We start from the raw sequence: 25,975 nt of genomic DNA, 5'->3' as shown, positions 1-25,975 counted from the left end.
TGGAGCAGCAGCAGGCGGACAGCCCAGAGGTGGCCGTAACGGGACTCGGGCAGTGGGGTACGGAGTGGGCGCTGGAGGGGCGGGTCCGCCCGGGCTCGCAGGAGAATTGAACGGAAGCCCTCGGAGGGCGGCTACGTGTCCTGCTCACAGGAGGGCTGCCCGGGGGACCTGGGGGCGGGAGGCCAGTGGTGCTGGTTATTCGGAGGGAGGGCGGCCAGCATCCCAGCTCAGGCCCGCGCTCCCCGCAGAACAGGCACTGAGATTAGAAAATTTCTCATTTTTTCCCTCAGTCGCTGGACCCAATACCTGGGCTTCAACCGCCTTGGTCTCTCCTACTCTCTTTGAAAATAGGGCCGGCTACACAGCCAAACATTAACGAGACAATTACTAAATGCTGGAGTTCTACAATCACTAGGTTTAACCCCCAGGCGGTTACAAGGTAACCCGGCTGGCTCGCCCCGCAATCCTGGCGGGGACCCCGGCTCACGGCCCTCACCGCGGCTCCGCTGCGCAGTGGCCTCACCGCTAGATGACCGAGGTCTCCGTCTGCAGGAAGGACGGGGTGCGGGAGCCACGGGGCACCTGCAGGGCGCCCTCCGAGCCGTTCCTGGAGACGGACGAGCTATGCAGCCTGTAGTCCCGGCCGGAGGGCCGGCTCGGGCACAGGCCTCGCCACTTCCTTCTCAGCTCGCTCTGCACCTGTGGGCGAGGGCAAACGCAAGGCGGGCGGTGGGGGTCAGGCGGACGACAGGCTTGGAACGGGACCCCAGGTGCCCTCTAATGCAAACACCTGTGAACGAACCCCTCCCTCTTCCGCCCTTTTCTGTGTGGAGGGTGCGACATTCCTGCCCGCCCATCAGACGCGCTTGGGAGGGTGCGGCAGGGAAAGGGACGCGGGACCCGACGGGGGCCTAGGGGAGAGTGTCCAGGCTGCGGAAACCAAGGTTCCAGCTGCAGGTTCCAGGATCTTCAGTCCGTAGGACAGCAGCTGACACACCCAGAACCGAGAGAGCTAATTCGGATTTTCAGGGCATGCAGTGCTTTTACCTACGGTCCTGGTTCTGCTCCCTCAGTCCTGGTGAGGGAGTTCCCGGGGAGTTTGGAAAGAAGGAAGGGAGGCAGGTGTAGCAGTCGCTCAGGCCAACATGAGGGCCGCGAGGAACAGCAAGTAGCGGGAAAGGGGGAGCCAGCGAGGCGCCAGCTGGAGAGGCGGCCACAGCCCAGGTGAGTGGGGGCCAGCGCGGCGGGGGCGGGACAGAGCGGGGGGGGAGGGACGGGGGTGGAGGGCGGGGGGCGGGGCTGAGGATAGAGGAGCGGGGTGGGGTGGGGGTGGGGTAGAGGGTGGGGTGGGGGCGGGAACTCAGGGCATGGGGCGGGGCTCAGGGGGGAGCAGGGCGGGGGCGTGGGTAGAGGGCGAGGCGGGGCAGAGTTGGGAGAAGGGAGTGGGGTAAAATGTGAGGCGGCGGCAGAGGGTCAGCAGAGGGCGGGACAAGGTGGACCCGCGGGAGGACTGGCCGTGGACCCGGGAGGGGCCCCAGACTCCGTGACAGCGCCTGGCGGGCGGCGCAGACCCACGCACGTGCGGGCAGTGTGAGCGGGGCCGAGACCCCAGGTGCTGGGCGGCGGCACTGACCCCATGGAAGGCTGGGCCTTTTGCAGGGCTGGGGCATTTTGGGGAATTCCTCATAAAGCGAGAATCTGTGCTTGCTTCCCAGAGGTGAGCACTTCCTTCACTGTTCAGAAAGCAGTAGAGAACCGCCACCACCAGGTCCTGCAGGTGGAAGGGCGGTCAGTGGCCACTCGCCCCCGCCCCCGCCCCCGTCCCAGGGACGCCCAGCCCCTGCTCACCGCACCTGAAAGTATCCGATGCACAATTCGAACAGGATCTGGTACTTGGAGGAGATCCCGATGGGAAACACGGCAAACACCATGTAGTGGACTCCAAACAGCGGAATGAGCAGCAGGGTGGACTTGGCGAGCCTCCTGCACCAAAGAGAAAGGATCCTGAGGTCCCCGCCCATTCTGGAAAGAATGTGCGAACTGACCGTCAGATCACCTTCCCTCCTACCGCAACGGAGCTCCTACAAGAAACTTGACAGGTTTGGCAAGAAGATACTGGTCTGAGGGGTCTCACTGCCCCTTGGGCCACTAGTTTTAATAGTTGAGACCCATCCCAGCATTTGAAGGGGGGGCAAGCTTTACTTTCAGATCAGAAGAGCAGACAAAACGGTGGTCCCTTGAACACACGTGTGACAGAGAGTGTCCCCGTGGAGAGCAGACTCAGAAGTCGGGGAGCCCAGACGGGATCTAATTTCTTTGTCACAGAGCTCTTACCCTCCCTAGTCCGAGCAGATTTTCTCCTCACCGTGTTGTTTGTAAAAAACAAAATAACTGAACGCAACTCCACCCTCTGAGGAGCCCCATTCCTTGTCTGAACCTTTCCCGCTCCCCAAGCGGGTGCTGGTCACGCTCCTCCAGGTCAGGGCTTCCCAGTTCCTCCTGCACCAGAACCTGGTCATGTTAAAACGCCGCTTGCTCCCAGCTCTGAAAGTCTGGGGTGTGACCTGAGAATGCATTTCTGTCAGGTTCCCGAAGATGCTGTGGCTGCTAGTTGGAACCCTGCTTTGAGAACTACTGCGCTAAGGCAGTGACTCTCACAGCTGCACTAGAGAGTCATCTGGGGGGCTCTTCAGCTTCCTCAAGTCTGCCTGGCCCTCATCCAATGTCAGGTCACAGCAGGTGGCTGGCATCTTCCCAGGGGATTCAACGTGGTCCTATGTGACCTTGCTTCCGCCACCTGGTCTGAGGGTCAGGAGCACTGGGGTCACCGGCTGGCCCACCAGGTGATGTGTATGCACATCAAGGCCCCCAAATGAACCACCAGCAGGTGCTCTAATGACCAGCCTCATCCTGGAAACTCTGAGTGAGGGGTGCCTCCTTGCTCCTCCCCCACCCAACACTTGGAAAAGTCACGAATTTCTTTACATATTTTTGAGTCACCTGCCTCAAACCTAGCACTCAGAGCCTCAAATGTAAGTTCTAGAAATGTGTTCATTTCTCCCAGTTCCCTCAAAAAACCCACCTGTGGTGTTTACCAGAGGCTTGCCTCTGTATTGGACCATCTGCACAAGCCCAGAAGCCCAGCCTACTCTGCAGCAGACGTGAACGCCCCTGGGCAGCAGGGAGAGCCTGCCCACCCTCCAGGCCGCAGCTGCAGATTTGCACATCTGACTTTACGAGGCCCGCTGTGCCCGCACTGCACTGACACTTCGGCTGGTGTCACCATGCGTGAGGACGGGCCCTGCAGGGAGCTATGCCGTTGGTTAAACTTCAGCGAGAACCTGCCTGAATTCCAATTATCCATCTGCCCAGAAGTGCTTTGTGCTGGTTTTTGGAAAAGGGTTCTAGAGGCTGGGCCCCAGGGACCCTGTGTGGGGAGACCTGTTACTACACTACTGAGACAGTTACAGGGAGAAGAAGAAGACGGCAAAGTACAACCAGGCGAGATCACAGACGTGCTCTGCCTTTTGTGTTATCCTGGAAAAAGACCAGATTCTATTATCCCCACTTTGTTTTGTTTCCAAAATAAAGCATCTGTCTCTAAGACCTACTCAGTGAACTTCCCACAGAACCCGGAGGGAAGGTCGGCAGGGCTGTGAACACGACTAGCAGAAACACTAGGAGTCAGTGTGAAGACAGCCTGGGTGGCAGGCGTGGGGGGCGGGGCCAGGGGCCGCCCAGCTTCTCACCTGAGCCAAGGAAATGCTGCTCGGAAGGACTGCCCCGCACCCTGCGATCTGACGTGGCAACCCATCTAGCCCGGCCTCTGTGGTGGGCTGGGCAGAGATTTCCACGCCGGGCACAATGAGGGGTATGTGTGTTTCCTAACTCTGTCACAGTACTTATTGCTGCCAGGCACGAAATGTCTTTGAATATTAATTTAGTTAATTGAGTTTTGAATAAATCTCAGTTGATCCTCATAGCCTCAGTGACAATTACACTATTATTTCTACTTTACAGGTGAGGAGACTGAGGCTCAGAGCAGCCCAGTCACTTTCCCCCAGGCCTCCATGACCACCAGGATGCTGCCTGTCTCCCACTCTGTTTGAAGGAGGGGAGGGAGGAGACGGCTGCGTGGGGCCCACCCTCGGGGCAGGCTGGTAACCTGCGCAAGAGCCAGGGCCACACAGCTTTCAGCAGCTGCAGCTCCAACCAGGTCTGTCTGAACCCAACCACTGTACCAGCTGTACCAACCACTCACACCAAACTGATTTTATTTTGTATCTGAGTTGTGCGCTGTATCTTTTCCTTATAAATTCGTGACAGACATGTACAGAATCTTCAAGTTCCTTTACTGTCTCAGAGCCTCAAGAATTTTTTTTTTTTTAGGAAAATTGTTGGATCTCGTAGATCCACAGTCATGTGGAGGAGGCTTAACCTCTGCTCCCTTTCCTGGGAAGGGAGAGGGTCTCAGCCATCCCCAGGCTGTCACTCAGCATGTCCACAAACATCAGCGGAGTCATGATCAAGCACAAGGCCCGACACCAGGTGCCACCTGAGCCCTGAGGTCTGAGGGGGCAGAAGAATTAAACATGAGGTATAAATAAGGTGTGGCCAAGGAGAAAGGTCAGATGACAACGCAGGAAAGTAGGCAAAGCACCTCGAGAAGCAGCTCCCTGGGGGGCATCATGATGGAAGGGGGGCCTGACAGTTGCCAGGGCAACCTGCCCTCGGACAAGACCCTCCGTCTCTGGGGGTCCCTGTGAAGTGGCCAAGGGCACACGCCTGCGACTGAAGGAGGAGAGCTGGGGCCCTCTGGGCCTGGCTCTGATCTCCTCACACGCGCTTCGTCCTCACCCTTGGGTCCTGGGTGACGAGGTGTGTCTAAGCACATACTCACTTGTACTGGGACTGGTCATTGCCACCAACATCTGGGGATGTCAACTTCTGCAGTAAAATTCATATAATGCTAACAAAAAGGATGAAATTGACCTGCACAAAGAGAGATGACACATTTGTGTGTGATGCCCCCTGGAAAGGAGGCCGGGATGTCTGTGGCTGAGCCTCACCAGTTTCAGCAGGGCCAGGGCCCAGCACAGCTGCCTGCCGCCCCCCAACCCCGAGAGCGGGACAGTGTCCCCTGCAGTGTCACATACACTCTGGCCCTGGGCTGCGGCGGCTAAGTAAACTGACTTTGAGATGTGCAACGGACAGACCGAAACCTGGTTCAGCTCAGAGGCTGCACACTTGGTCCTCCCGACGGTGATTCCCCTGAGGGTCCCCTGAAGGAGCAGTCTCCTTCTCACCCACCCCATTCCCTGAGACTCCACCCTGAAGGTGGGCTGAGCCCACCGTGGAAGAGCTCGGCCTTGGGGATCGGGCCTCAGAAGACCCAGGAGAACGGGGCTATTTATATTTACTTCTGGGCAGCAGCCCGCTCTTTGCCCAAGTGTGCAGCCTGGAGGGTCACTCGTGTTTCAATACAGAAATGACTTACTATAATGGAAATTAAAATTGGTGTTCGTATAAGCCACCAGGGAACACTGTGGTCGTTGGTATCTCAGCAACTGTTGAGAGAGGGAGTCACATTACCATGGATGATTCCAGCTACAAATCCAGCACAGGCTAAGCGCACTGCCCGGGACTCACCCCTTACAGGGTGCTTGCAAAACAGAGCCCAAAGCCCCCTCCCCTCCCCTCCCCTCGGGGTTGTTAGATGGTCCCTCTTGACTGCCGTGCTCCACCCTGAAGGCACAATTGCTCTGCACTTAGAGATCTGCTGATGCAGAGGCAACTCCAGAAGCTGGGAGAAGGGGCAGGCCAAGCCCTAGGAAGGCCCACAGCCTGGGCGTTGGCGCAGCTTTCTCCAGCTGACATCGCAAAGAGAAGTCTGCCTTCTGAAAATCAGTTCTCCTCAGCTCCCAAATGTTTAGTATTAGTATCTTGAATGAAAGCACAATGCCATCAGAATAGCTGAGGCAGGCACTGCCAGGAACGTTTGTCCAGTAACAGGTTTCAGTTTTGCTTTTCAGCATAAGGGCTGGCTCCAGCGGGAGGCTGGGGTTGGGTGCTGGTGAAACGCCTCCCTTGTTCCCTCGGTCACCCGCACTCCCTCCCAGCAGGGGCAGAGGCCCACCCTGGACCCCAGCTGGGGTTGACAGTAGGATGTGGGGCTCCTGGAACCCACAGGGCAGAGGGGAGGCTTCCCACAAATGCTGTCTTAGACCTGCAGCCCTGACCCACCCTGCAGCTGCTCCTGGTGTGGGAGTGAGCCAGGCCGAGGCCAGGAGAACTGCCCAAAGTGCCAGTGACAGATACATGTCACATAAACTACAGCCATACAACTGGACTTTGAGAGGCTCATTACCAGAATAGACAACTGGTAGACCACAGCCTCGTGGTGGGAACTCTTGGTGCCTGAGTTTGGGGTCTTGTTCTGGCTCATTGTACTCACCAGGCAGAATGTCTGCGGCCCTAGGCCGGCTGCGCTGTCTCAGAGGGTGGTTCCCAGCTGGCCATTGTGACCTGGCTCAATACTGGGCTCTGCGTTTGCTTGGCGCCCTTTTGTGAATACTGCTCCAAGCTCTGGGACGCTGTTCTGTCTCTGCCCGGTTTACCCCAAACTCAGCTCTGCTGTGAGACCTGGTTCAGTCCCATCTCTCCCATGGCTTCTCCCGATGAAGTTCAATGTCCTCTCCATCAGGTATTCAGATCCTCAGCTTGGCCACATGTGCTGCCTTCTGATCAGTCACGGGGCCTCTCCCTAGTTTCCCAAGACTTGGTGATGCCAGGAACTTAGCGTCACTAGATGGATCTCAATTAAAAGGCAGAGGTACGGGCCCAGCACTCACCCTGTGTCTTCTAACGAGAGCCTGGCTGCAATCCACGCACCTGTGCAGACAGTGGGGATGCCTGCAGAAAGACACCTGGTTACCACCACCCACGCTAGTTCCCTGGACCAGCCCTGCAGGGACAGAGTGAGCCTTCGTCAGCCCAGCCATCAAGGACCAGGGCTTTCTGATGAGCAAGTGGAAGCTCTTCATAATACAGACAAGTTTACGCTCATGCCTGATGAAGCAGTGAAGATAATCTGAATGCTTTGAAAGCTGAACCTTCACGGGCCTGAAACAAATCACCATTTTTTTGCGGGTGTCTGTGTCAATGTGCTGGCAAGGCTGTGTCCAGACATGGCGGTGACCTGAAGGGGTGCTCCTGGCTGTGAGTGTGGGGGTCCCGCAGCTTTACCCTCTTTCCAATTCTGGTCAGTGTGGAGTCCCACTGACGGGCATGTGGTCGGGACTCAGGATGGACGGCCCCCTGCTCTTTCTCCTCCCAGGCCCCTTCCTTCTGACTTTCCCAGCATCAGGGTACACCTCAGCCAATGAGAGAGCAACCTGGTTCTCAGAAATATTAATGTACTGGCTGCAGGGACCTCCAGTGGCCCTAGGAAAGCTCTTCCTACAGGCTCAGCAAAGTGTTTTCGAGCTGAAAGAGTCTGCATTTACAGGTCAGAGAGGACGGAATCAGGAACCTGGAGGGTTTGGGGGTGGCAGTGTGCGGCAGGGCAGGAGTCTTTACCCCATCCAATCAGGAGGTAGGCCACAAAGCGTCAGCTGGGGGAGAATATGGCCACCAGGAGGGTGTGGAGGTACAGCCCCTCCATCAGCAGCCAGCAGAAGTTGGCCATGATGCAGTACTGGAAGACCACCAGGCTCAGCTTGCAGCCCACCTGGAGCCAGACAGCAAGAGACACACACTCATGGCAGGCAGCGCCGGGCAGGGTGCAGCACGTGCTCACGCCCTCCGTGTAACCCGACCCTGACACAGAGGTGTGAACCCAAGTGTGTGCGTGTCAGGGCACGGCTGGCCGGGGTCGCTGGAGGGTAAATACCAGGTGAAGGCAGATGCCCATGTTGTCCCGGAGGTGATTTGTAACTCTGAGGGAACACAAGCGGCACCTGGCACAGCCTCTCTCTACCTCATCCCACCTCCTTGCCGCCTGCATCTTCATCCTCCACCCTGCACCCCCACCTCTCTCCCTCCTCCTCCCCTCCCTGCACTTCCTCCCCTCCCTCCTCCTCCCCTCCCTCCTCTCCCCTTCCCCCTCCCCTTCCCCTCCCTCTTGTCTCCCCTCTGCACCTTCTCCCCCTCCCTTCACCTCCTCTCCCAGCTGCATCCTCACCCTCAACCCTGCACCCCCACCTTTCTCCCTCCTCCTCCCTCCCTGCACCTCCTCTCCCGGCTGCAACCTCACCCTCCACTCACTCCCACTTCTCTTTCTCTGTCTTCCTCACTGTCCACTCTTAACAAGAGATAGGAAAATAAAGGGGAAAAACAAGAGAAACCCAGCAAATAAATTTTCCCCAGGCGTTTCAAAAGGGAAAAAATATGTGTTACACAAAATAAATATATTTTAATCTCTCAGAACCCCACATAAGTAAACATGTCAGGTATTTCTACATCATGAGCAAACATGGCATTGAGGCTTATAGTCACTAAGCTCATATAAATGTTCTACAAATCCAGCACTTTATTTCTATTTTTCTGTATCTTTGCAGCCTCCTCCCCAGATATGTATCTGTGGGTGGGGTGGACACATCCACATACGTGTGCAGATACACTCTTATGTGTATGTGTGTGGATTTACTCATACGTGTGCACGGAGCAGATGTGCTTGCAGGAGATGCGCGGCGGCTTTCAAGCTGCTGTCGGGCTGGAAGGAGCTCTGGCCCGCGGAGGCTCCATTCTTTCCAGGACACCCAATCCCGTTACCTGTCCTCGTTTCTCTTGCCTCAGTTAAGCATGATTCGGTTTCTTTCTAAGGTACGGCACGGACGGCTGTTACCGTGTACTGATGCTGCGTGCGGGGAGTGTGGTCTGGCACGTGGAGGCTGCCCACGGGCCACCGTAAGTTGACAGATGCACATCATAACACAACTGTGAAAACAGGGGCAGCAGCCCGGGGCCTCGGGCCTCAGCACCACCCGCTCATTGGAACAGTGGCAGGAGTGTGTGCTGCGTGTGGAGGGGGAAGAGCTCTCCGCCTCCCGGAGGAGGAAACCATGGGGCCCTGCTGCTCGTCCAGGGGGGCGGGTCCCACACCCATGGCGGTGTCTCCCCCTTTTGCAAAGCTGCCCAGCACTGTTTGTTACAATTTCAATACAGATGCCCTTTGATCCGTCCAGTCCCCCTCCAGGGCCATCTGATCGAGGGAGAAGCACCAGTGCGCAGAGACATCCGGGCGGTGATGCTTATGGCGGCAGAACGTAGAAAACCAAGGTGAGCATGCTGTTACTGGTGGGACGGCTACAGTTTTATCACACCTCAGGCTGGGTTCAGGGGAGATCCTGAGACAGGGGTAGACACGGAGGATTTCTGAGATATCCTGCTGAAGGAGGAAAGATGCAGAAAACATGTGTTTAAGGTGATTCCAATTCCATTTTCTTGGGAAAATGTTTAAAATGCAGCCTTTGCTCATCCACCAGTGAGTGCTCCCAGGACAGGAGGTCTGGGGAGCCATGCGCTGTCTGCTGACCTCATCTTCTTCAGGCCTGGAGGCGCTGAGCAGCCACATGGCCGGGACAGTGCCCCACAGGGACCTCGCAGGTCTGCCAAGTCCAGCAGGTCCTCACCCTGCTCCGGGAGCCTCCCACCACCATGGCCAGGCATCTGGGGACCACACTGGTCATCCACGGGGGCTCCTGCTGCTGGGCAGCTTCCAGGTGGCCGTCTGGTCATTCATTTCTCTAGACTAGAGCATGACTTCCACAGGACTTGGATGAACCCCAAACCAACCAGGGCAGAGAAGGAGGCCCACATGTTGCAGGGCGGGGCCATAGTGGGGAGGGGATGGGGCTCTGTCCCTGGGTCCACTTTCTGATCCAATAAAGACACTGGCTTCTCGGAGGCCAAGCTGATCGAAAGGGATGGAACAGCCGCACCCACCCCAGGGTCGTCAAAGGTAAACATGTGTCCTCCCGGGCCAACAGGACATGAGGCATCTCCCTAGGGTGCTGGGAAGACTGGCAGGTGCTGGTAGGAGCGAGTGAACAGGATATTTTACTTGAATATGTGACAGTGATGGTTGCAGGGCTGAGACAGCAGGTGAAGTGGGCCTTGGCGCCTATGCGGGGCTGACAGCTGGAGCCTCACTGTGCAGCAAGCAGCAGACGTGATGGCTGTGGCAACGTCCACTTGTGTGGTGTCACATATCCTATGTCCACAGCTGCAGACACTCGCCAGACGTGGCTCCCCCAGCACCACGCAGAGCCCTGACCAGCCATCCTTCCCAGGCGGGATCCAAAACATGCGATGGAGCAGAGTCTGGAGAGTGTGTGAGCTGCACACACATGCCAGTGTGTTTCTGCATGCATGTGCACCTTTGTGCATGTTTCCGTGTGTGCCCTCGTGCACACGTGTGTTCTGGGCACTGCTCACTTCCCCTCCTCCTGCCCCTTCTGCCTTTTCACCTGGGGCTGTGAGCCCAGGGCCCTCCACCACGTGCAGACCCCTAGCCCAGCCTCCAGCCACTGCAGAGCTCAAGGCCTCTGAGTTTGCCCTGACTCTCTGGGCAGGTGGGGCTCGGGGCAGGGACACTGGTTCCCGTTGCTCCCCCATCCCTCAGTGGGGGCCTGGCAAGGTCCTCAGTCTATGCAGCAGGAGACAGTTGAGGGCACAGCTCCGGATCAAGTGCCCGGTGTTTGTGGATCCATCAGGGACACCGTGTCCTTTAACAAAGAGCCAAGTGGGGAGGGCTCCTTCAAGCAGAGGTTTGAGACGCATGGAGAAGTGATGGAAGGTTCTTGGCAGGAGGGAACCTGGGTCTCCCGCTCCTGGTGCTGGGCGACCCCCTCTACACTCCGGGGACCCCATCTGGGAACAAAAGCCCTGTAGCCCCACCTCCACCCGGGGGCGGGATTTGCCAGGTGGAGGATCTCCTCAGTTTTATTATTACGCTCAGTCCACACGCGTGGCTGGCAAGACTGCCCCCAGATGTGTATTTACGTGCAGGCCTCGGAGCAGCCTCCACTATCTTAAAACCACAGTGTTTCAAATCTGTTCTGTCCAGGGCAGCGGTGCCAGTGGGTGAACCCACCGTTTGGAATGCGAGAGGGGGCCAGCTTTCTGGCTCCGAGTGAGAGAGGCGCCGGCCCCGGAGCCGGGATCACGGCGGGGAAGACGCTGCACGGGGACTCCATCTCGGAGGAGCTCGATAACCGCACCGCGCTGAACTGGCCCCAGAGACCCACGCGCGGCCACCACAAACCTCGCCTGCACCTGTGGAAACTGCTGGTTCAGATGCTCATCCCCGCGTCGCTAGCTGGGCGCCGCGGGCACTGTCCCGCACGGGAGGCTTCCTCCCAGCCATCGGGGAAGCACCCACTGCTCAGGTCTCGGACATTTGCGGAGAAAACACGGGGGAGCGGGAGGGCGAGAGGACGTGTGTCCACCTGTGCCAGGACCTCCCACCCCGGAGTGGCCTGCATCCCGCCGGGGGGGCCGTCGCGGGAGCCTGGCTCTGCCGGGGGCCTGCCTCGCGCCCGCCCTGCAGCCACTGGCGGTGCTCGGGTCCTGCCAGTCCTGGGCCTGCTCCGGCCTCCGGCCAGTTTCCTCTCCTTCCGCACCGACTGGGACCTCGGACCCGGGCACCGGCGCCGGGACTTCATCCCAGTGAGTATCCCCACCCACCTTCAGGGAGAGGACCCTGCCCGGGGACAGCCTACCCAGGAGGACGGCTGGTCGGGGCAGTGCAGCGTGCCGGAGTTGGAGTACAGGATGTCGTCCTTGACCAACACGGAGAGAGCTCGCAGGATGAAGGAGAGGAACAGGTTCAGGTGGATGTAGTTCTGGGTGCAGCGCAGCTTCCTGCGGGGGTGGGGTGGGTGGGGGAGGAGCCCCGGGGGAGGGGGAGGGAGAGGACGTTGGGGACAGGGAGGGATGTGGGGGAGGGGTGAGGGTCGGAGGGGAAGGGGAGGAGATAGATGATCACTGTTTTGTGCACACTTTAGTGATTGCCTCTGTGGCTTTAGTCTTAAGGCTTCTTTTTTATGGAAGTTATTTATCTAACCGTTCCTTATTGTATATTTAAGATGTTCTTAGTTTTGCATTATGGTAAATTTTTTTCTTACATAAGTCTTTTTCCTTATTTCTGACTTATCTCTTTAGAAGCAAGATTTCAGGATAAAAGTATGAAGCAAAGATGTCTCGAGACTGCAGGGGCCTGCACCCACTTCACAGATGTGAAGACCACGTTGTCTTTACAGCAAACTTCCTGCAAGGCCCACAGCAAATGACCTGTCTTTGAACTTAACTTTATGCGATATTTTGCTTCTCTAAAAAATTCCCAGAACATTTTGTTTATAATTCTTTTACAACACTTAAATTCTACTTTGCAGAAGACTTAATTGGATATTTGATTTAACTCTGACTTTTAATTGTTTGGAGTCATTAAGAAACAAACTGCCCCACACAAATGCACTTCCAAGATCATTAAACATTAACTCTGGTTAAGTAAGGTTAAGGAAAGTTTAAAAATTTTGAAGAATGTTAAAAAATGTATACTAAAGTGGTCTTCCACTTGTGGCTACTAAAGGGGAGCTTATCTGACTACCCTCCCACCAAGGGGTCAACACGATTTTAAACTCTGGAGAGTAGCCAAAGCAGCTGGGACTCGAAGGACAGGCCCCTGGAGAGGAGGGAGGCATGGAGGCCCTGTGGACACCCACCCCTTGTCACCTCTGCTGGTGGTTAACTCATGTCTCAGGGCACAACGACCACTTAGAAAGCAGAGGCTGAGAGCTTATGACAATGTCACTGGACAGAATGGGCCACAGAGGAAGTTAAGGGATTTCAAGTAACAGATGCAAGCAGCAATCATTCTGGAGAAAAGGGAAACACAGAAAGTCCAAATTTCAGCAGGCAGTCACCTACTGAGGCTTTCTTTCTTTTATTTCCAAGGTGTTCATGTGCTGCTTGAGCAGAAGAATCCCCAGGTTTTCATTCAAAACCCTGAAGTGCTGTGACTTAGGAATAATGACAAACCAGAAGTAAACTGGCCTTCACAGAGCCTGGAATACAGCCTCAAATCAGCTCAGTCCCTGACTGTCTCAGGCTGGTCTGCCCATCTTGCTAGAAAAATTAAATCCTCTCTGTAGTCAGATGTAATCAGAAGCCTTTATAACTTAATTATTTGTGATTTCAATAATAAATTGCTAGGTATGCCAGAAACAGGACCAAATGATCAAATGCAGTTAAAAAGGAAAAGCAAAAATGAAACAAAGGACAAAAAGAGAGCCAGTTACTGGCATTTTAAGACATAGACTATAAAATTACCCTGATTAATATATTCAAGAAAATTGATAAAGAAATGAATTTTATTATAGAATGGAATTGATTATAAAAATCAAATGACAAACTGAAAACTTAAAAAAGAACCTTGAAACTAAGAATAAATTACTGGTGTAACATTAGACACAATAAATCAGAGTATTAGGAACTGGAAAATAGATCAGTAGACTATGTCTAGATTAAAGTAGAGAGAAACAAAATAATCGAAAATATAAAGAAACAATAGGAAATATAAGGGAAATGGTGAAAACATTAAACGTGTGAAAATGGAGTTTCAGAAGGAGAGGAGAGAGAATAAGGTAGAAACAATATTTGAAGAGATTCTAGCCAATAATTTTTGAAACTGATAAAATATAATAAGAGACTAAAGAAATTCCACTAACCCCAAGAAGGAGAATTACAAAGAAGACTACACAAGTCCCGTGATAGTGTAAATGCTGAAAACAAAAGACAAAGACAGAAATCGTCAAAGCACCCAGAGAAAGACACATCCTTCAGTGGAGTAATGGTGAGGCTTTTTCAAAAGAATTGATGATGTACATCTTTAATGTGATGAAAGAAAGTAACTGCCTACCAAGAATTCAGTACTCTCAAAAATATCCTCAGAAATGAAGGCAAAATTAAGATGATTTCAGGCAATCAAACCCTGTGAGAATTCATTGCCAGGAGGCCTGTGCTGAAGGAAACCCTAACGGGAGGTCTTCAGGCAGGAGGAAGATGGTCCCAGGTGGAAACATGAAAACACAGGAAGAACAAAGAGCAAGGAAGACAATAGACGATGACTCTAAGCAAACACCGACTTTGGAAACAGCAGCAGTAGTAACCATGCCTTGTGGAACTTAAAATACATGCAGAATTAGAACGCAGAATAATGACACAAAAGGCATGAGGGTGAGCAGATATAAATGCTGTAAAGTCTTGAATTGACTGGGAAGCAGTAAAAATAGTCATTGGAGGTTTCTGCCTATGAGACAAGGATGCATGTTGTAAATGTGGTGTGAAAACTAGAAGAACACTAGAATATATAACTGGCAATCTAAAAAGGAGAAATTGGGATAATAAAAATACTTGATAACTTAAAAAGAAGCATGAAGTGATACAAGAGAAACAAGGCACAGCTGAAAAAACAGAGCAAAGACACAGAAGGTGGACTGGAACTGTAAGCTGTCAGTCAGTAGTCTAACTGTGAGTGTAAAAATACTGCTTGTAAAAATAAAAAGTCAGACCAGAAATAAAGAGCAGATCTCAATTAAATGGAGCTTTAAAACACTCACATTAAATACAAAACAGGAAGTTCAGATAAAAGCACAGAAAACAATACACTTTGCAAATATCAAACAAAAAAAAGCTAATATAACCACATTAATATAAAAGTAGATTTTTAAGGCAAAAGGCATTACTAACCATGGACAATTTCACACGAATATATAACATTAAATAGGTATGCCCCTAATAACATAGCCTTAAAATATATAAAGCCAACAGTGAAAGAAATGAAAGGAGAAATAGACAAGCTCACAAATATAGCTGGATATTTTACTGCATATCTCTCAGTAACTGACAGGACAAGTACTTAAAATAAATAGTAAAGATTAAGAATATTTAAATAACATGATTGATAAATGATGTGAATGACACCTTTAACATACAAACCAATAACTGCAGAATTTACACTGTTTTCAAGTGAAAACAAAACTTTACTAAAATAGACCACATTCTGAGTCATAAATCAAATCTCAAAAAATGTCACAGGGTTTAAGTCATGGGGTATGCTCTTTGATTACCATGAATTAAGCCAGAAATCATTAGCAAACTGAAAAGGAAAGTAATAACAGATTGGAAGTTAAGCTATGAATTTCTATAGCCTATGAGTTAAACAAGATAATCAAAAGAAGAGTTTAGAAAAATTAGAACTAAATGATAATGGAAAACACATCTTTAACTTGAAAGATGGAACTAAAGCAGGTCTGAGAGGGAAATTTGTAGATATAAATAAATGCATTTTAAACCAAGGAATGCTGAACATCTAACTTAAGAAGCTAGAAAATGAACAAATCAAAACCAGAGAATGCAGAAAGAAGGAAATAATAAAGATAAAAATGCAAGTCAGTAATAAAAAGCATACAAGAGAGGAAGTTAAAGGTAAAAATCTGTTCTTGGAAAACACAACTGATAAAGCTTTGCACAGGAAGATACATCAAGGTACAAAGAAGGAAAATACAGCTGGCTCACACCAGGAATGGAAAGGAGACAGCAGTATAGCTCTTACACACGTTAACAGTGTAGTGAGAGAATACAGAAACGTAGATGAAGCAAACAGATTCCTTCTCATGACTAACGTAAGAAGAAACAGAGAATCTGAATCATCATGTGTCTGTTTTTAAGAATTTGAACCTAAAATAAGATTAAAACTTTCCCACAAGACAACTCTCAGCCCAGATGGCTTCCACAAACGTTACGGAAGAAATAACACCTTATCTAACCCAGACTAGTCCAAAGAATAGAAAAGAGGGGCACCTTCCTATTCACCTGTGGACCAGCACAGCTGTCAAGTCAAAGCCGAATGTTACGAGAAAGGAAAATTATAGATCAAATTCATGAATGTAGATGCAAAAATCCTCAACAAGATGTTAGTAAATTACACCTAGCCATGTAATAAAAGGGTGATATATCACAACCAAGTAGGGTTAATTTTAGGGATAAAAGCTACATTTAATATTAGAAAATCTATCTATGCAGTTTTTCACATTAAATGAACAAATGATAAAAAACCACCTGCTCGTCTCAATATATGCAGAAAAATCAGTATGAAATTCAGCACCTATTCATGATGAAAACTCAGAAAACTGGGAATCGAAAGGAATGTTCTTAACCTGGTACAGCGTATCTTCAGAATGTCTGCTGCAATGTCATGCTTACAGTGACACTGTGAGCTCAGAAAGAAGAAAAGGTGGTCTCTTAGCATCATTTCTATTCAACACTGTACTTTACAAAAACAGGAGTTTCACATAGAAGAATCCACATGAAGTTACAGGATAATTATTACATTTGTAAATAAATTTAGCAAGGCTTCTGAGGCAAGATTTAGTATGCAGAAATCAATTCCTTTTTTAGAAAGTTATATATACACAAATATATACAACAGCATAAACGAATACTTCATATGACTATTAGGAGATGCCCAATTCGATAACTCAGAAAACCACAGAACACTATTGAAAGAAATTAAGGAAACTCAAACAAATGGAAAGGTCTGCTATAATCACTGGTCGGATGACCAAAGCTGTAAAGACATCCAGTCTATCCAAGCTCATCTATAGATTCAGTGGAATCAGAAGTGAAATCCTAGCAGGATTTTTTTAGTGGCTACTGACAAGCTGATTTTTAAAAATTCACATGTAAGTGCAAATGAGCAAGCTCTTCCTAGTGTGAAAGGAGAGTTGACAGACTTACACTGGGACTCAGGACTTCTCACAAAGGCACAGCAATGGCAGCAATGTAAAAATGGCTCAGTGGCAGACGGGAGTGTCCCGTCCCTCGATACACGGTCACAAAGGCACCATTGCAATGCATGGGCACAGGGTGGCCTTCCCAGCAAATGGTCCTGGAGAAACTGAACACACATACTGCAAAAGCAAGTGAACCTTAACCCCTGCCTCACGCTGTACACAGAAATACATCATCAGTGGATCCTAAAGCTCAACATGAGAATTTAGGATAGTAAAATTTCTAGATGATGACTAAGAACATGCTAGAGATTTTTAAACAGTCTCAGGAAGCCCTGACTATGCAATGCAAGTGGTCAACAGACATCACTAAAACAAAGAACTTTCGCTGATCAGAAGACTCACTAGGAGAGTGTAAAGTTGAACCACAGTGCTGGGGATAAAAGCTGTGACACCCATGTCTGACAAAAGGTTCCACTACAGGTTTCCACTCCTAAAAATTAACATAAGAAAAAAGAGACAGCTAAATAGAAAAATGAGCAAACACTTGGAATAGTACTGCTAAAAAAGTTTCCAAACATACCCTCACCATCCACCAAGGAAATGCCAATTAAAACACAATTCTATGTTATGATGGACCCAACTGGATGGCTAAATTTTAAGAAGTTGGCAATAACAGATGGTGGCAGGGAGGTGATGTGAAAGGAATCTCCACACTGCAGGTGCACGTGTGATGTGTCTGGGAAGATTACATCTCTGCAGAGCCTCGGACCGCACACACAATGTAAGTATAAGATAAATGTAAGTGTAAACATAAGTGTGCGCACATACACACACCCCCACAGCTAAATGCGCAAGACACAGTGCATGAGGACACTCACAGCAGCATTACTTGTCTGAAGTCAGCCATGTATCTGTGGACAACTGAGAGAATAAATACGTTTTATTATCTTCAGACAGCAATGAAGAGTACAGGATGGCCACATGCAACAACATGGGTGAATCTCCCTGCAAAAGGCTCAGTGAAGGGTTCTGGAGGCTGGGGCTTCCACTTTGTATGATTCAAAGACAACATTTTCAAAATGAGGCAAGAGTAACGTGTGGTGTCAGGAATCTGAATAATGGCACCTTCTGGGAAGCGGGTGGTTACAGACACAGCGTCATGAGCACGGCTGCGGTGCCGACAGTGCCCTGCACCTTGGCCTGGGTGCTGAGCTCACTGAAGACCAGCATCACACTGCAGGTGGAAGACATACCCACTTCCCCTAGTGTGTACTTCCCGAATAAAAGTTTATTTTTATGTATTTAACACGGCTGCAGAGCCTTAGCAAATGAAGACATTAAGTATAATGCACAGCTGCTCAGGTCTCGGAGCAGTTCTGCAGCTGTGTGACCCAGGTCTAAAGGCTGCTGGACCCCTGCTCCCGGTGGTGCAGCCGCTGCCCCTACTGCATGTGTCTCGTGTTGGGGGCTCTCACCCCTCCAGGTCACTTTTCCTTTCTTTTCTCCTCCCCTCCCTCCTCCCCACGTCTTTCCCCTGAGAGGGGTTTGGGATTTACTGCTGTCACCCGGGTCTGCAAGCCACCCAAGCAAGTCTTGCTGCCCAGGGTCTTAGTGATGGTCTTCACAGACGCTGTTCACTTGAAGTTCCATCTCGAAGTGTGGCTCTGCTAAAGGACGGTGGATGTACCTGACGGTGAGTTCCCCGGTGAGCCAGGCGGGAATCTGCCCCAATGCAGGCTGCGAGTGGGCCCTCGAAGGTGAACGGGGTGCAGGTGGTCATGAATCGGGGCTGTGCCCTCAGCAGCTCAGCAGCCTGGGGCGCACGGCACCTCTTGGGCCTCCTTTCTCTAGCTGGCAGAGCTGGGACGTGAGAGCACTGACCTGGTGGAGGCACTGTAAGGGCTAAACTAATAAAGCACACAGCACAGTGAGGACTGGTGCTGCCACATCCATGCCTGGACCACAGGGCGTGCTCAAGGATGTCAGCCACAATGACCCCCTGCGACTTCTGCACAGAACTCGGCCCTGTGTTTGTCACCCAAGTCTGCATACACTTTGCAAATGGGAAGAAATGAGCAGCTCCATTTCTCTGTCCTTAAAGTAAGAGCATGTCTGCTTAATGCTTTCTTAGCTCATGGACTATTATGGAGAATAAATGTTCAATGACTGCAAAGAATTCTGTATCCTGGGTGTAATTACTGGGGCAATGGAGCATATTATTTTCATAAGATGGATTTTAGAATCAACTCACTCTCACAGCTGTCCAGGGAGGTGACATCGGGTGAGCAGGTCTGGCCGATGTTGGCAGGAAGGTGCCCGAAATGAAGGCAGAGATGAGAACTGCACACCAGCCTGGGCCCTGGGCACTTTTTCTAGTGATTGTTACATACTGGACCAGCAGAATGACAGGTTCTTTTTTTAACCAAGAAGTGTCACCTGCAGGTGACTAATGACATCCAGGTATAAAAGATTGTGTTGGATACACGTAAAACCATTTGAGATTCTCTTAATGCATCATGTCCATATTTGCAATAATTCCAAAATGCTATCAGGCTGGCTAATTAAATATGTCACACAGTACAAATCTGAGGGAAGCTGCTGAGGTCAAGTATTTGGATTGCTCAAGATTAGAGCTCTTTAAAAACAAACAAATTTTTCTAATTCAAGTTACCCTATGCCAGCTTACCTCCCTAAATATTTCCTTTCATTTTTGTATTTCACAATTTCAATATTTAAAAATGTACAGCAAAATACAGAACATAGCAGAACAAATATTAATATTGTATCAGCCTTTTTTAAAGAACTAAAACATGATGGGTCATCCTCACATTTTTCAAAGTGCAGTTCTGGATTAAAGGCATTGCCTTGAGATTCAGCCAAGATGGTGGAGTAGATGGACCTTGAGCTCACCTCCTCTCATGAGCTCACCAAAATCACAAAAACAAACATTGATTAAAAAAAGACTGGAACCTACCCAAAAAAGATCTTCTATGACTAAAGACGTAAAGAAGGAATCACAGCGAGACAAGTAGGAGGGGTGCACTTGAGATGTATCAAATCCCATACCCTCGGGTGGTGACCCACAAACTGGAGAAAAATTATATTGCAGAGGCCCTCCCACAGGAGTGAGAGATCTGAACCCCATGTCCAGCTCCCCAGCCTCCAGGTCTGGCACTGGGAGGAGGAACCCCTAGAACATTTGGCTTTGAAGTCCAGTAGGTCTTGGTGGCAGGAGCCACAGGATTGGGGGAAACAGAAATTTCATTCTTGAAGGGCACACACAGTATCTCATGTGTACCGGGACCAGGGGCAAAAGCAGTTCCTTCATAGGAACCTGGGCCAGACCTGCCAGTCTTGGAGGGTCTCCTGAGAGTGGCTGTGGCTCACCCTGGGGACATAAAAGCTGGTAGTGGACATACTGGGGAGTGTTCATATGTATGCACTCTCTTGGAGGCTGGCATCTTGGGTCTTGGGTCACCAAGACCTGGCCCTACCTAAGAGCCTGTAGGCTCCAGTGCTGGGACACCTCAGACCAAACAACACACTGGGTGGGAACACAGTCTCACCTGTCAGCAAACTTCCTAAGCCCACAGTCACCTCTAGACAAGCCCCTTGACACAGCTCTGCCCATCAGAGGCTCAGTCTTACCCACCTGTGGGCAGACACCGGCCCCTCCCACTAGGAAGCCTGCATGAGCCTCTAGACCAGCCTACCTACCAGGTGGCAGACACCAGAAGCAAGAAAACTATGATCCTGTATCTTGCAGAACTGAGTCTGCAAACACAAATCCAAAACAATTTACAAAATGTCAATAAGAACATATGTACCAATAATTACCTTAAGTGTAAATGGAATAAATGTTCCAACCAATAGACAGTGGACAGATTCTTAGAAAGGTGCAATCTCCCAAGACTGAACCAGGAAGAAACAGAAAATACGAACGGACCAATTACCAGCACTGAAACTGAATCAGTAATTTAAAAACTCCCAACAAACAGAAGTCCAGGACTAGATGGCTTCACAGGTGACTTCTACCAAACATGTAGAGAAGAGTTAACAACTATCTTTCTGAAACTGTTCCAAAAAAGTGCAGAGGAAGGGACACTTCTAAACTCATTCTATGAGTCCACCATTACCCTGATACCAAATCTTTGTGAAAAAGATATCACAAAAAAAAGAAAGAAAATTACAAGCCAATATCACTGATGAACATAGATGCAAAAATCCTCAACAAAATACTAGCAAACTAACTCCAACAATACATTAGAAGGCTCATATGCCACGATCAAGTGGGATTTATCCCAGGGATGCAAAGATTTTTCAATATCCACAAATCAGTGTGATACACCACATTAACAAATTGAATAAAAACCACATGTTCATCTCAATAGATGCAGAAAGAGCTTTTGATAAAATTCAACATCCATTTATGATAAAAGCTCTCAGAAAGTGGGCATAGAGGGAACACACCTCAACATAATAAAAGCCATATATGCCAAACCTACAGCTAACATCATACTCAGTGGTGAGAACCTGAGAGCATTTCCTCCAAGATCAGTAACAAGACAAAAATGTCCATTCTCATCACTTTTATTCAATACAGTTTTGGAAGTTCTAGCCACAGCAATTAGAGAAGAAAAAGAAATAAAAGGAATCCAAATTGGGAAAGAAGAAGTAAAACTGTCACTATTTGCAAATGACATGATACTATACATAGAAAATCCTAAAGATCCTACCAAAAATTGTTGGAATTAATAAATGAAGCCAGTAAAGTTGCAGGATACAAAATTAATACACAGAAATCTGCTGCATTTCTATACACTAACAACAAACTATCAGAAAAAGAAATTAAGGAAACAATCTCATTTACCATTACATGAGAAAGAATAAAATACCTAGGAATAAACCTATCTAAGGAGGCAAAAGACTTGTATTCTGAAAACTGTAAGACACTGATGAAAGAAACTGAAGACAGCACAAACAGATGGAAAGATACACTATGCTCTTGGATTGGAAGGATCAATATTGTTAAAATGACCATTCTGCCCAAAGCAACCTACAGATTCAATGCAGTCCCTATCAAATTACCAGTGGCATCTTTCACAGAACTGAAACAAAAAAATGTTAAAATTTTTATGGAAACACAAAAGACCTGGAATAGCCAAAACAATCTTGAGAAAGAACAGAGCTGGAGGAATCACACTTGCTGACTTCAGACTATACTACAAAACTGCAGTAATCAAAACAGCATGGCACTAGCACAAAAGCTGACACACAGATCAGTGGAACAGGATAGAGAGCCCAGAAGTAAACCCACACACTTATGGTCAATTAATCTACGACAAAGGAGGCGAGAATATACAATGGAGACAAGACAGACTCTTCAACAAATGATGCTGGGAAAACTGGACAGCTACAAGTGAAATAATGAAATTAGAACATTCTCTAACACCAGGAACAAAAATAAACTCAAGACGGATTAAATATCTAAATGTAAGACTGGATACTGTAAAACTCCTTGAGGAAAACATAGGCAGAACACACTTTGACATAAATCACAGCAATATTTTTTTTGACTCATCTCCTAGAGTAATGGAAATAAAAACAAAAATAAACAAATGGGACCTATTTAGACTTAAAAGATTTTGCACAGCAAAGGAAACCATAAACAGAATTAAAAAACAATCTATGGAGTTAGAGAAAATATTTGCAAATGATGTGACTGACAAGGGCTTAATTTCCAGAATATATAAAGAGCCCATTCAGCTCAATATTAAAGACAAAAACCCAATCAAAAAGTGGGCAGAAGACCTAAATAGACATTCCTCCAAAAAAGACATACAGACGGCCAGCAGATACATAAAAAGATGCTCAACACTGCTAATTATTAGAGAAATGCAAACCAAAACTACAACAAGGTATCACCTCAAACCAGTTTGAATGGCCTTCATGAAAAAATCTACAAATAATAAATGCTGGAGAGGGTGTGGAGAAAAGGGAACCCTCCTGCACTGCTGGTGAGAATGTAAATCGGTGCAGTCACTATGGAAAGCAGTAAGGAGGTTTCTTAAAAAACTAAAAATAGACTCACCCTATGATCCAGCAATCCCACTCCTGGGCATGTATCCAGGGGAAACTCTAACTTGAAAAGATACATGCACCCCAATGTTCACAGCAGCACTATTTACAATAGCCAGGACACGGAAGCAACCTAAATGTCCATCGACAAATGACTGGGTAAAGAAGCTGTGGTACACTTATACAATGGAATACTACTCAGCCATAAAAGAGAATGGAATAATGCCATTGGCAGCAACATGGATGCACCAAGAGATGATCATACCAAGTGAAGTCAGTCAGACAAAGACAAATATAGGATACCACTTATATGTGGAACCTAAAATATGACACAAATGAATTTAATTACAAACCAGAAATAGACTCACGGACATAGGAAAAACCTCTGGTTACCAAACAGGAAAGTAGGGGGCATGGATAAATTAGGAGTTTGGGATTTGCAGATACACACTACTATATATAAAGTAGGTAAACATCAAGTTCCTACTGTACAGCACAGGGAACTATACTCAACATCCCATAATAAACCATAATGGAAAAGAACCTGGGAAAGAACAGATATGTATGTGTGTGTATAACTGAACCGCTTTGCTGTACACCTTTGACACAACACTGTAAGTCATCTATACTTCAATTTTAAAAAGGCATTTTTTTTCTTTCTGAGAATTATCAACACCTGGTACAGCCGGGTTGCATGAAATGAGAGCAGCTGAACGTAAGGACTTCCGCTGAGTCTCAGCCATGCTCATTGCCTCCGCTCATTCATTTTTCTTCCAAGTATGGATTTCCTAATGTCCTAAAATCACTCCTTTTGTTGTAGCACTGGTTTTATCAGAACATTGGCCAACATTTGAACTCTATTCTAGCAAAGAGAAATAAGATCTGTGGGGTGTGGAAGGAAGAGAGAAATGGAGTCAGCATTGCTAGCCTCTAAACTGAGGCGGAGGCCACGGCAGGAGCGGCGCTGGGCACGTCTCAGTGGATAGAGTCTCAGCTCTGAGCACTTATGTCCAAACAAAGCCGCCAGAAGATCTCTACAGAAACGAAAGATACTTATCAGACTCCGACCCTAAATAACTCGAGAGATCCTACCCCTCAAGGACAAACGTTTCCTCCTTGCGTCAGAGCCAACCATAATTCCTGCCAGACAACCATGGCAACTGTGATTTCTACCTTTAATGGCTCTTTCTCTTCCTCAGAACGCTTTCTCCATTTTACCCAAATCTGTGTCTCCCAGATTGCAATTCCTAGAAACCCAAAAAGCTCTCTGTTTCCTACAGATGATTTTATGACAGGTGACCAAAACCCTGTTGAAATAAGCTGGATATTATCCGTTTTATTTAATGCTGGTGATGCTTAAGAAACAGATTTAATCCTAAAAACTAAAAGCTCTTCCTAGGGAGAAGTTCCTGCCTCCATTCGCAAGCCCTGACCACCAGCTGTACAATGTCCGTCATTAGTTATCAGAGACCTACTGAAGATTCAGGTGCAGGGAAACCAGAAGGCATTAAAGAGTGCCCACCACAAGCCCTGTTGGCTCCGTCAGCTTCCATCCTTCACAGGCACACAGAGAGGTTAAGCAATTTGTCCATGTCACACAGCTGCTAAGAGACAGACCCAGGATTTGAACCTGTCCTCATGCTCCTAAACACATCACAGGGTCTCTCAACGGCGCTCCCACACATAAGCCCAGACTTCCGTGCTTCCGAGTGGGAAGGGGAAGGCCAGGCTGCGTCTTTATATTCAAAGTATTTGCATAACACTGTGTTTAGTAAATAAAAGTTGAACTGGATTCCTATCCGTGGTCAGTATTGTCTCCTCATAGAAGAAATGCAGGGGACTTTAATAAAAGCGCCAGTGTTAGTTAGCAACACATTTCACTCTGGCGTTCTCCAAGACAGCCTGACTGGCACAGAGGAGGGCTTGGAGGCAGTGGTGTCTGCCTCCTCCGATGGCCGAGATGGCATAAGTGGATGATTTCCCGTCTCATGTTTTTGGCAGAATTGCTCATTTCTGCTACTTACCTGAAGAGGCAAAGAATTATGCTGCTGGTTGTAAGGGAAATCAGAGAGACACTGTAGCCCAGGGTGTAAATGGCCTTTACCAAATATAAAACGTGATCTGAAAGAGAGGAAAATAAATCTGTAAGTCACGCTGGCAGCATCGGACCCTACCGTGTGTTCCCTCAGGGAGGCTGCATACTGCGGATGCCGGAACGCGGGACAGTGACCTCTCAGAGATCCACTTCCGCCCTGAACCCCAGTGGTCCTCTCCCCTAAACACCTGCTGTTCCCGATAATTCACTGTGAGTGCCCTGGGGTGGTTCCGCAGCAACCCTGTCTGGAGGGAACCACCGGGGGAAGCTGGGGAGGAGGCAGTGCTGGGCCACGTTCAGGGAGGCCTCAGGCACCGCGGGGTGGGCCACGCTCAGCAGTCTGGGGTAAGACACAGAAAACAACTGAGCTTGTCTGGACGTCGGGGATGATGCCTGCTGAGGCGGCGCTGGGCACAAGTCCTGCGGTCGTCCCTGAGGCCACCTGCCTACAGAAATGGCCAGTGCAGTTAGAAACAGGTGACGTCCGGGGACAGGATGGTGCTCCTACAAAGAGACACCCACCCTCCACCGTGTGCGTTCTCATCCCTCAATTAATCCTCGGCGAGATTGAGCCTTTAAATCAGTGCAGACGGCAGAGCTGAGCGTGAGAGAAATGGCCCATCCAGCCTCAGAGGCGACCCGTTCCGAGGCCTCAGTCGGTGTGCGGGTTTTGCTGTTGCTTTGAGCCCACAGGGGAGGAAGCGGGGGACCAGCTGGGGTTCCAGAATGTTCTGGAAACCTCCGATTGTAGGTTCCATCCTGTCCCAGCCTCCTCCCCAGTGGGGCTTACGGATGGGGTGGGGGCACGTCCACGGGTCATGCTGTGGGGAGTTCGGGTTAAACAGTTGGAAATGGAACACTTCAAATCCGCCGAGAGCACAGGAAGCAATACGGCGACACGCACCTGCAGACAGACTCCGGACCCACCACTGCGCCAGACCACGGGGCCCGGGCCCACCTCCCGGGGCTCCAGCACCCCATTCATTCCAGCACCCAGCATCTTCAT

General features: G+C 49.3%; 1 pseudogene; it reads right to left on the bottom strand.

Annotated features, from left to right (window-relative positions):
- Window positions 1-311: 311 nt before the first annotated feature.
- LOC140688896 (vasoactive intestinal polypeptide receptor 2-like) lies at window positions 312-25,975 on the bottom strand (annotated as a pseudogene).

Source organism: Vicugna pacos, chromosome 24 (genome assembly GCF_048564905.1).
Source record: "Vicugna pacos chromosome 24, VicPac4, whole genome shotgun sequence".
In the NCBI taxonomy this organism is placed as follows: domain Eukaryota; kingdom Metazoa; phylum Chordata; class Mammalia; order Artiodactyla; family Camelidae; genus Vicugna; species Vicugna pacos.
Note: the sequence above shows the minus strand (reverse complement) of the source record. Positions and strands in the feature narration are given on the sequence as shown.